The 12,281-nt window shown below is 38.7% G+C and overlaps 1 protein-coding gene across 1 annotated transcript in view; it reads left to right on the forward strand.

Moving 5' to 3' along the window:
• The window catches only part of PARD3B (par-3 family cell polarity regulator beta), a 1,152,531-nt gene that overhangs the window by 1,068,163 nt on the left and 72,087 nt on the right, over window positions 1–12,281 (forward strand). The window lies entirely within an intron of this gene.

Below are 12,281 nucleotides of genomic sequence, written 5' to 3' on the forward strand. Positions count from 1 at the left end.
CTGGTAACTTTATGAATTTGCATGTTGAGGTGCATGTTTAGATCAACACTAGTTATGGCCAGTGTGCCCAATAACTTGTTCTGTCACATAAGCTTCTCCTACCGATGTACTAATATTATTTTGAGTTATTAGAATCTTTTCTAAGCAACTACATATTTAAGGTTCCTAATGGTTTTGATTTATACTCCAGGTCCAAGTTTAAATCTAAACTATAAGAATATTTCTAGTTCTATTTTTTTTTTTTTAAAGAAATGAAAAAATTCAGGACTACATTAAAAAAAAGAGCTTGAAAGGGGCAGTCTTAATGGAACTTAACCAAAGGACAGATGTCATAAAAACTTCTTTAAAAACATTTTGATACTATGTATCATATAATTTAACACGTCTGGTTCAAAAAACTAGTTAACCTTTAGGGAAGCTGATTAATTTTTTGTGTGTTAACTGCCACTGATTAGATGTTTATGACTTCTGTTTCATTGACTCAATAAATATTAATCAACAAGATGATATACCAGGCCTTAAGAATGCAATGGCTCAAAAAAGAGGCATTGTCTCAATTCTAATGAAGCTTACAACCTGATGGCTTATGTAAACCAAATTAGCAGACTGACAACTATGCATGAATACTGAAAAAAAAATGTTTTAATTAGTGTATGTAATACAGGATATTTTAAATAAAGCATGCTGCTGCTGCTGCTGCTGCTAAGTCGCTTCAGTCATGTCCGACTCTGTGTGACCCCAGAGACGGCAGCCAACCAGGCTCCCCCGTCCCTGGGATTCTCCAGGCAAGAACACTGGAGTGGGTTGCCATTTCCTTCTCCAATGCATGAAAGTGAAAAGTGAAAGTAAAGTCTCTCAGTCCTGTCTGACTCTTTGCAACCCTGTGGACTGCAGCCTACCAGGCTCCTCCATCAATGGGATTTTCCAGGCAAGAGTACTGGAGTGAGTTGCCATTGCCTTCTATGAAATAAAGCATAATCCTTTATTAAAAGTTATTTTAATAAAAATTACTTCTGCTATATCAAAAATTAGCACCCATACATATATTAATGCCCCCAGCCCTTTTAAATAAATATTGCTAGGCAACTGAAGTTCAATGATATGGCTTTGATGACCCTAAGTGCATTCAGAATGCTCAGTTCAGTTCAGTGCAGTCGGTCAGTCGTGTCCGACTCTTTGCGACCCCATGAATCACAGCACACCAGGCCTCCCTGTCCATCACCAACTCCCGGAGTTCACTCAAACTCACGTCCATCGAGTCGGTGATGTCATCCAGCCATCTCATCCTCTGTCGTCCCCTTCTGCTCCTGCCCCCAATCCCTCCCAGCATCAGGGTCTTTTCCAACAAGTCAACACTTCGCATTAGGTGGCCAAAGTATTGAAGTTTCAGCTTCAGCATCAGTCCTTCCAATGAGCACCCAGGACTGATCTCCTTTAGGATGGACTGATTGGATCTCCTTGCAGTCCACGGGACTCTCAAGAGTCTTCTCCAACACCACAGTTCAAAAGCATCAATTCTTCAGTGCTCAGCTTTCTTCACTCTCACTTCAGTCCAACTCTCACATCCATACATGACCACTGGAAAAACCATAGCCTTGACTAGACAGGCCTTTGTTGGCAAAGTAATGTCTCTGCTTTTTAATATCTCAGACAGTCATAATTTCACAAATTCCATCCCATTGTTACCATAGGTTCATATGAACTTTCAGGTCTGATGCCTCAGTTATTTGTTTAAGAAATAGAGCAACAGAAACTGTAATGATCCCTGCCAACATGTGAGACAGCATTAAGAGTGAGAGAAACACTACTTTTGGGTCAGGCATATCTCAGTTCAGATATTGGCTTTGCCACTGTATGACCCTTTGGCAAGTTGCTTTAAGATCCTCTGAATTCTAGTTTCCTCATGTGTAAAAAGGAGAAGGCAATGGCACCCCACTCCAGTACTCTTGCCTGGAAAATCCCATGGGCGGAGGCGCCTGGTGGGCTGCAGTCCATGGGGTCGCTAAGAGTCGGACACGACTGAGCGACTTCACTTTCACTTTTCACTTTCATGCACTGGAGAAGGAAATGGCAACCCACTCCAGTGTTCTTGCCTGGAGAATCCCAGGGACGGGGGAGCCTGGTGGGCTGCCGTCTCTGGGGTCGCACAGAGTCGGACACAACTGAAGCAACTTAGCAGCAGCCCCAGCAGCATGTGTAAAATGAGGCAGAAGTGGAAATGGTCTCATTGATTATAACTCATGATACTGATTGTAGAGTGTTCCGGAGAATGTTCTCTTCCTAGTAACTGTAACTGGGAGTAATTTGAACTTGCCCACTGGCTAAACTACAAAAAAAAAAAAAAGAAAAATTCTGAAGACCTTAGAATTTTGCGTTTACATTGTTTCATTTTTATAAATGCAAGTGTATTTTACATATACTAAAGAGCTTTAGACAATGAATATCTTTTATTCATTGTTTAATAGTTTAAAGAGATAATATGAACTCAAACAAATACTGTGAACAAACTATTACCCTTTTAAGATTTAGTCATATTTTGAAGATCAACTTTATTTCTTTTAAGATGATCAAAGAAGGTTGTCATAGAGTACAATAAACTAAAACAGCACAGGAATAACTAACTCACATATTATATCCAAGGAACAATTAGAAACCAAGTTCAATAAGTACTAGATACTAGAACCTAGTGATTAATGTAAATAACCAAAACTCCACCAAAGGGCTTTTATTCTGTTCTTGAAAATACAGGACAGGTGAACAGACAAATTTCTTGGGGAATTCTTTTCCTAATACTGTTTTTCTCATCTTTTCATCAGACTTTTGTCATCTTCCAAGTAAGAGTTTATATGTCAGCCAGTGTTACAATGTCTCTATTTGTAGGTAGACAGATGGGGAAAGGAAATGAGGAGTGGTGTCTGGCTCTTTAATTAAAGACACAGAGCCAGAGTTTGCTCTTCAAGCTTATTGGCAAGACACATATGGACATGTACCCACATACACACACACACACACTCTCACACACAAAGTGCATCTGATGGATGAAGCCAAATTTGTAAATTGTATCCACAATCATAGTTTCTATGGTAACTGTATCTTAGACCCGAGACACAAACAGAGCTGGGCAGAAGATGTCTGATTTTATTTTCTCCGAAGATAATCAGAAGAGAGATTGTTGAGGCTATGTCCCCTGTACATATAGCTAGGACTTGGATGGTGCTAGCATGAGGTTTAATGTTTAAATCCCAGTAAATGTTTTATAACTTTATAATGTTGCAGGTTGCTTTACTTTGTTATTCAGCTTTAAAATAATTATAATTATGTAACTACATTTGGGTACTTATTAATAAGGTGTAATTGATTAACATAATGTAGAAGTTATATACAAGGTAACATTTATAAATGTGTGTAGGTTAGAAGAGACTTAAAGATTTGTAGTGTTAACTCTAACATTTTACAAGGAAGGAAAATTTAGGCACAAAATGGTTAAAAAGGCTTATCCAAGAGTTATTTTTAAAATATTTTTATTTGCTGTAGTTTCTAAACTAGCAGATGTTCTAAGCAAGTCTATAAGCTGAATACCCAGTTATTTGACAAAATTACTGAAATTAAATTAGAGAAAATAAACACTTCAGAAATAATGGTTTGAACGAGTGTGTGTACTTTTGCTTCTCTGGATACGTATTCGTAAATACATATTTCAGGAATAATATACTTCACATTGCAAAAGGAAAATAATTGAACAGCTTATTTTGATTAGTTTCTTTTTGTTTAGATGGGATATTGTCAGTTGCCTTTCCTCTAAACTTGTAGCATTTTAGCAGAATGTCTTAATATGGGAAGATTATCAAAGTCAGGTTCATAACTTTTTAGATATTTTTATTGAGTTGATTTATTTAAAAATCTTCCAGCTAAACCTATAGCTAGGTAAAAGCAATGTAATTAAAAGAAAGCTTCTGGAAACTGCTCACAAATATCTGTCATGACACCAACTTGAAACGAAAGGCAGATTTCCTAAAATGGCATCTAAATTTTTATACTTTGCATTTTAATCTTATGATGTGTCTGGCAGCATGAAACTCATTTTTTGGTAATGGATCTGAGTAAGACATATTTGTAAATGAGGATGTTATGTATAGGTGAATAAGCTGTATTGCAACTTTGCACAGTCTTTCCATCACAGCAGCTTTTAAAATTTCCTCAGGAAAATTGACTGATGGGACATAAATTACAACATTGGCAAAAATGTGTCCTAACCTGTGGGAACTGGAAAACATGTTAATTTTGAATTGTTTCCGCTTTTGACCGTCAGACATTTGCAGAAAATCTTGTGTGATTTATTCTTTTATTTATAATGAATTGTTAAAAAATGTTTGAAAGGGCATTAAATCTTCCTCTCTGCCATTAATCTGCAAGTGGGGGAATAAGGGGGGTTAAATGGCCTCTTTAGTATATTGCTTTACGAAACTGCTGATTCTTGCAATACCAGGCTAGAAATACATACTAATTTAAGGAACACAGAATGTAGGCAGCAAGCTCCTTGCTTTTGTAGAGAAAAGACTAATAGCTTTATTTTAACAAGGCTCTTAACACCCCAGCCAGCAGCAGGCATTGAGTGAATGAAATTGGGAGAACTCCCATGGACTAAAAGCATCTTAATTCAGCATTCCCTCAACTTGCCCCCTCCTCAAACCCCAAGCCCTCCTGATAGGCTGCCATGGGCTGTCATAATCCAGACAAAAAAGATCACCACGTGCAAGGCACACCAAGGTATTAGCTTTTCAACTTGTTTTGAATAAGCTCTCTGAAGTTTCACTTCCTGCGCAGTAGAAAGATAGATATGTCCCAAATCCAAGCCTAAGTTCTAACATTACATTGTTGTAGAAAAATCTAGGTTTCTGTTATGGCTTAAGTCAAGATTATTTCTATCAGACATATATTTAGGTCATTACATTAAAAAAAAAAAAAAAACCTGCATGATACCAAGTGAGATAAAGAGCTTCTTTAAAAAATTAATTGGATCAAAGCTGCTGACCTTATTTTTTTTATGATAAGAGAAATTACCTAATAAGGAATTCTTCAAGGAGGAACAATTCTGAGTCTTGTTGAGCATAGAACAAAATGAGGAATGAACTTATAAATGCCTCTGCCAGTTCTCTCTCCCTTCACTCCCTCCAAAAGTGGCTTGACTTCCTAAGGACCTGACTAAAACTTATAATTAGTGCCTCTTTGGCAACCCTTCTATTTCCTACTTTCAGTTCACAGCTATTTGCAAGAAGCTTTGTCCCCAGCACAATAATTTGTATTGCCACCATTTCTGAAATAGTAAAAGTGATCAAATCACAAGAGGAGACTAGATAAATTATGATTTATCCATAAATCAGATATTATATTGCCATAAAAATTCACATTTGTGGAAATATACCTGCTAGCACAGGAAAATGCCAATAATAAACAGGTGGGAAAAATTCTATATACCACTAAAATATTTATATATTTATAAATGTTAACAGAGGTCATCTTTGAGTAATTTAGGGAGGAAAAAAAAACTGTTAAATCTGTTTTTTAAATAATTGAACACAAATGTATTCCTATCATCTCCCTTGACTAACAGGTGTTTCTCTGAGCAGGAAATGGCTTTTCTAATCTCTGTATCTTAGAGTACTTAGCATATGGCTCTCTACTTAAGAGACACTAACAAATGTTTATTTACTTGAAAGTATTTCTCTCATTTTCTGAGCATGATAGAATAAGACAGTATATCCAGTGGTTGTTTATTTATTAGAATACTATAAAGATTTTCAACACCGTAGAGTCTGGCTTCGTCTCCCCATCAATCCTTTGAAATCACGCTCAATAAAGCACCAATCAGCATCTCATTGCCAATTCCCACATACCCTTTTGCAGACTTTATATCAGTCACTGTTCAGTTGCAGAGAACAATATATACTCTGGCTAGTTTAAGCAGGAACAAATTTATTACACCATATTAACGGGCTTACAGAATTATAAGGAACATTAGGAAGCAAATTCTTAGAAAAGCTTTCAGGAATGATTTCCCAAGCCACAGGACAGAACCAGGCTACCCAGGGAGCTTCTGCCATTTCTTTGAGGAAACTTTTGGCTCCACGGGTTCAATCCCTGGATCAGGAAGATTCCCCTGGAGAAGGAAATGGAACCCACTCTAGTATTCTTGCCTGGAAAATCCCGCAGACAGAGGATCCTGGAAGGCAGGCTACAGTCCATGGGGTCACAAAGAGTCAGACATGACTAAGTGAGTACCACTTTGGCTCCACAAGTCACACGGTAAAGGCCTGTATCAGGAGCCACCATAGCTAGGAAGGTAGAAGGTACCGCAAGCAGGGATTCACCTTTAGTGCCACCAGCTCCAAAGCTACCTTAGCAAGGGGGAAGGATCAGGTAAAGCTTGTCAACACACTGTGGATGCCTTAGGTCTTGTCTTATTGAAGCTCTTGGCTGCTTTTGACACTGTGAACCACACTCTCTTTCCTGGGACTCTTTCCATTAGTTCCTAAAATAACACTCTCTCCTCATTCTCTCCCTGACCAACTACTTTTACTCAGACTCCCTCCTGGGTTCAACTTTTTTTTTTGGCCTGTCCCTTAAAGTATAGTATTTCTAAGAGTGTTATTGGCATTCTCTCTTTTCGTTGCATGTCTTTTCTTTTATTCTGTCTGTAGATGCCTCCTGGGCATTCTAATTCTTTTCCAAGGTTTCAGGTACCATCTGTAGGCCGAAGGTTTCTCAATTCTACATCTCTAGTCCAAATTTTTTCTTCTGTGTTGCAAATTTGTATACTCAATTATCTCTCAGACATTTCTATCAGATGTCCCAACTCAAGCTTAATATATCTAAGTGTTCCACTGTTCCCTCCTCCCACCCCTACCCCTAAATCTGTTCTTTCTTTAGTCCCATCTTGGCAACAGCTGAAAAGCCCACCTAGTTGCTAAACTCAGAAAACTTAGGCACAATTCCAAACACATCCTTCCCATTAATTCTCAGTCAGTTTTATTGAAGTTACCATCTTAACATCTTTATGTTGCTCCCTTCTCTCCATCCTTTTGAATAGCCCCTTGGTTAGGCCTCTATCCTCTCTGACTTAGACTGTCACTGGAACTCAATACAAAATACAATAACTCAATACAAAAACTCAATACAAAAATAACCTCTCTACCCTGTCAATATGTACTATCACGTATAGAATATCACTTCTCAGTGTCTTCACCATCAACTAGTGGTAAAATCAAGTTCCTTGGCACGAGCTCCTCCAAGATCCAGTCCATGTCAGTTTCTCCAGAGTCTCGGGTGACAGACTTGAATCTTGTCTCAGATATCCCACGTCCTAGCTTAACCTTAACCTCCCTAACCTTAGGCAACTGCCCAATTTTCTCATCTGAAAAATGGGACAACCATTGAAGACAATTGGGAGGAATGTATGCTGCTGCAGCTGCTGCTGCTAAGTCGCTTCAGTCGTGTCCAACTCTGTGCAATCCCATAGACGGCAGCCCACCAGGCTCCCCCATCCCTGGGATTCTCCAGGCAAGAACACTAGAGTGAGTTGCCATTTCCTTCTCCAATGCATGAAAATGAAAGTCAAGTCAGTCAGTCATGTCTGACTCCTAGTGACCCCATGGACTGCAGCCTACCAGGTTCCTCCATCCATGGGATTTTCCAGGCAAGAGTACTGCAGTGGGTTGCCATTGCCTTCTCCGAGGAATGTATGGGCTAATGCAAATAAAACATTTAACCTTGTTCTTGACACTCAGAAAGGGCCAAATAAATGTTGAATTATAGTAATCAAAGAAGAACTAAAAAAAATGGAGAGATAGTCCTTGTTCTTGGATAGACTTAATATCGTCAAGCTGTCAGCTCTTCCCAGCTTGATCTACAGAGTCAATGTACCCCCAGTCAAAATCCCAGCAAGTTATAAACTGATTCTAAACGTTATGTGGAAAGGCAAAAGACACAGAATAGCCAACACAATATTGAAGGAGAAGAACAAAGTTGGAGGACTGACATTACCCAACTTCAGGACTTACTGTAATGCTACAACAACCAAAACAGCATGGTGTTGGTGAAAGAATTAACAAATAAATCAATGGAACACAACAGAGAGCCCAGAAATGGAGGAATATAAATACAGTCAAGTGATCTTTGACAAAGTTTCAAAGACAATATAATAGAGCAAAAATAGTCTTTTCAGCAAATGGTACTGGAACAATTGGACAGAGATCAGATCAGATCAGTCGCTCAGTTGTGTCCGGCTCTTCTCGACCCCATGAATCACAACACGCCAGGCCTCCCTGTCCATCACCAACGCCCGGAGTTCACTGAGACTCACGTCCATCAAGTCAGTGATGCCATCCAGCCATCTCATCCTCTGTCGTCCCCTTCTCCTCCTGCCCCCAATCCCTCCCAGCATCACAGTCTTTTCCAATGAGTCAACTCTTTGGCATGAGGTGGCCAAAGTACTGGAGTTTCAGCTTTAGCATCATTCCTTCCAAAGAAATTCCAGGGCTGATCTCCTTCAGAATGGACCAGTTGGATCTCCTTGCAGTCCAAGGGACTCTCAAGAGTCTTCTCCAACACCACAGTTCAAAAGCATCAATTCTTCGGTGCTCAGCCTTCTTCACAGTCCAACTCTCACAGCCATACATGACCACAGGAAAAACCATAGCCTTGACTAGACAAACCTTTGTTGGCAAAGTCATGTCTCTGCTTTTGAATATGCTGTCTAGGGTGGTCATAACTTTCCTTCCAAGGATTAAGCGTCTTTTAATTTCATGGCTGCAGTCACCATCTGTGGTGATTTTAGAGCCCAGAAAAATAAAGTCTGACACTGTTTCCACTGTTTCCCCATCTATTTCCCATGAAGTGATGGGACCGGATGCCATGATCTTCGTTTTCTGAATGTTGAAACAATTGGACATGCATATGCAAAAAAAAAAAAAAAAAAGAAGAATCTAGACAAAGACCTTACAGTCTTCACAAAAATTATCACAGACCTAAATGTAAGAGGTAAAACTATCTTCCAAAACTCCTAGAAGATAACATTGGGAAAAAATCCAGATGATCTTAAGTTTGGTGATGACTTTTTAGATATGACACCAAAAGCACAATTCATGATGTATTAAATATATGGGAACTCTCCATACCTTCCTGTCAATTTTGATTAAAACCTAAAACTGCTCTAAAAAATAAGATTTAAAAAATTGCACTAGCGGCAATAACCATAATAGTAACCATAATAATATTAATTGTACCAGTGATATTGTTGCTACCATTACTAATATCCTTTTCCTTACAGTCTCTCTTCTTTTACCAAAATGTTGACATTCCCTGGAAACACAGTGCTCCTTTTAGGCTTCCGTGTTGTTTCGCTTTTGTTCTCTCTACCAAGAATGCCTTCTCCTGCTACTCCCACCCCCTCCTCCTCCTAAAAGATTCCTCCTCATTCGTATTCAAGTTTTAGAGGAAACTTCAACACCTGTATGAAGCTGTCTTCAACTCTCCCGGGTGGACTCTGGTATCTGTTCTCTCAGACTCCCATTGCCTCCTCCTTCAGACTGACACTCCAGCAGTGATCTCATTGCACCATAATTGTTTGCAGGCCTGTCTCCTTTATATTTAAAGCAATGACGAATTCAAGCCCCTGTTCATTGCTTTGAATGTGGTGCCTCGCATGGCATTAGAGTAAAGAAGGTGTTTAATAATTACTAATTGAATGACTACATTAAAGATGCTTCAGTGTCAACAGAGAAGCACACAAATACATATGCAATTGGAGAAGAATGGAATAATTTTTTAATTGAAGTCTAGTTGCTTTACAACATTGTATGACATAGGGATACAGTGATTTGATTATACACGTATAAGTGTGTATCTATTTTCTCCAGGCTCCTCCGTCCATGGATTTTCCAGGCAAGAGTACTGGAGTGGGGTGCCACTGCCCTCTCCGAACTTAGTTTATTATAAGATATTAATATAGTTCCCTATGCTTTACAGTAAATCCTTGTTTATCCTAATTTCATACTCCCAATTTATCCCTCCTCTACTTCTCCTTTGGTCGCCATAAGTTTGTTTTCTATGTCTCTGAGTCTGTTTCTGTTTTGTAAATAAGTTCATTGGTATCATTTTTTACATTCTGCATATAAATGATATCCTATCCTATTTGTCTTTTTCCATCTGACTTACTTCACTTAGTATGATCATCTCTATGTCCTTCTGTGTTGCACAAGTGGCACTATTTCATTCATTTTATGACCAAGTACTATTCCAGTGTGTCTGTGTGTATATGTGTTTGTGTAAGTGTATACCACACCTTCTTTATCCATTCCCCTGTCTAGACAGTTAAGGTGCTTCCATGTCTTGGCTATTGTAAACAGTGAACACTGGAGTGCCTGTATCTTTTCGAATTAGAACTTCCGTCTTTTCCATATATATGCCCAGGAGTAGGATTGCTGGATCATATGGTAACGCTATTTTTAGTTTTTTGAGAAATATCCATTCTGTTTTCAAGAACAGGGTAATTTCTGATGTATAAGCATCCCATCCATCTTTTGAAGCCTGGCCTTTGTTCTTCTACCTCCGTGAAGTATTTTCCTAACAACTTCATCTGTGCTCCTGGTAGTAACATCCTGAATAACATTGGTTCATACATTGTCCTACAACATTCTTTAAATATTTCATTTCTAATCCTTGTTTTCCCAACAAGACTAAAAGTTTCTTAAAGATGAGCATCATCCTACATTTAATATAATCTAGCATGCCAGTAGCTTACCAGACAAACCACTGCATATGGGCACAGTCTCTCAAGACACCAGAATGTTAACTGCCCCCATTAGGCCATGCCAGATCAGATAAGAACCCTGAAAATATTAACTTGAAGTTTGGTGACCACTTGAAAAGGATTAGCTGTAAATGTCTAAAGTCACACTAATACATAAGCACAGTGTTTTTCTAACAACTAGAATTAATAATCTTCAATGCAGTTCTGGTATTTACATTAATTCTTCCTCCATAAAAAATAGGTCAAAACAAACCTTAGATAGGCGTGTCTGAGAACAATACTTTAATCAATCGCTTCTTTTTTAGTGCCATTTATTTATCCCCTAATTGTCTGATACCATCCTTGCCCTTAGTCTTTGTTTAAAAGGTCAGCCATTTAAATCAGGGCTTTATCCTAATGCAGAGATTTCTGTCTCTCTGTAGCTGCTTCCAAGTCTATATGTACAGTCTTCATCCTACCTAGGTAGCTACTGGGCTGTCATCCTCTCAAATAATTCCAGCTCCTCCTGTTCCATATATTGATAAAAATATAAAGAGGTTTTACATAGGCACTCTTTAAATGCCTCCTGTAATCATTTGACACCAGAAATCATCTTTCTTACTCTAAATGTGAGTATATGCTTATTTTGCAATATCTCCCCCCAACAAACCCTCCCTCCACACACCACCCAAGCTGGGATGGTGGTTTCCTTGAGATCTGGGACTGCTGGTAGGAAGAAAATAATTCCAGATTTAGTACTACCTAGAAAATTTTTCTCTACAACCTTGACACTGTGACTTCCTGTGTTTTATGCTTCCCCCTTCCATACCCATTAGATGAGGGCTGCCCCAGCACAAGAGCGAGCACACAGGTGGCCAAAACTCCACATGTGTTGACATAGACAGGTGAGGAATTGATCAGTCAACAAGTACCTTCAAAGTACATGTATGTGTTTATCCCATATGTGTTTTTAGTTGTTAGAATAGATATGCAAAAACTATATGTAAAGTCATATTCATGAAGCTAACACATTTTATTGAGAACCCACTGGGGCCAAGTCACTCAGTGCCCATCAGAATCTGAGACTTGTGGAAGAGACCTGAAGAGAGGTAGACACAGGGAGTATAATACATTGAAAGGGACAAAACCAACAAAAACCAACACTAGATAGAAAAGAGTTTGTCACGTCTCTGGTTGTTCGTCATGTCTCTGACAGAGCTCCGGGAGGTTCAGATGATCAGAGAGGGCTTCAGAGAATCTGTGGAAGAACTAGGTGGTTGCTGCCAGTCCCGGGCAGTAAAGAAAGGTTTCATGAAAATGTACTTTTAAATATACATTCTTGTCCCAGCCAAGAGAAGCCTAAGGAAACATGATGACTCTGTGTAATATGGTGCCCTAAATGGGATCCTGAACAAAGAAAAAAAATTAGGTAAAATCTGAATAAACTATGGACTTTAGTTATCAATACAGTGTTACTATTGATTTACAAATTGTA

This window comes from Bos indicus x Bos taurus, chromosome 2 (genome assembly GCF_003369695.1).
Source record: "Bos indicus x Bos taurus breed Angus x Brahman F1 hybrid chromosome 2, Bos_hybrid_MaternalHap_v2.0, whole genome shotgun sequence".
Lineage (NCBI taxonomy): Eukaryota > Metazoa > Chordata > Mammalia > Artiodactyla > Bovidae > Bos > Bos indicus x Bos taurus.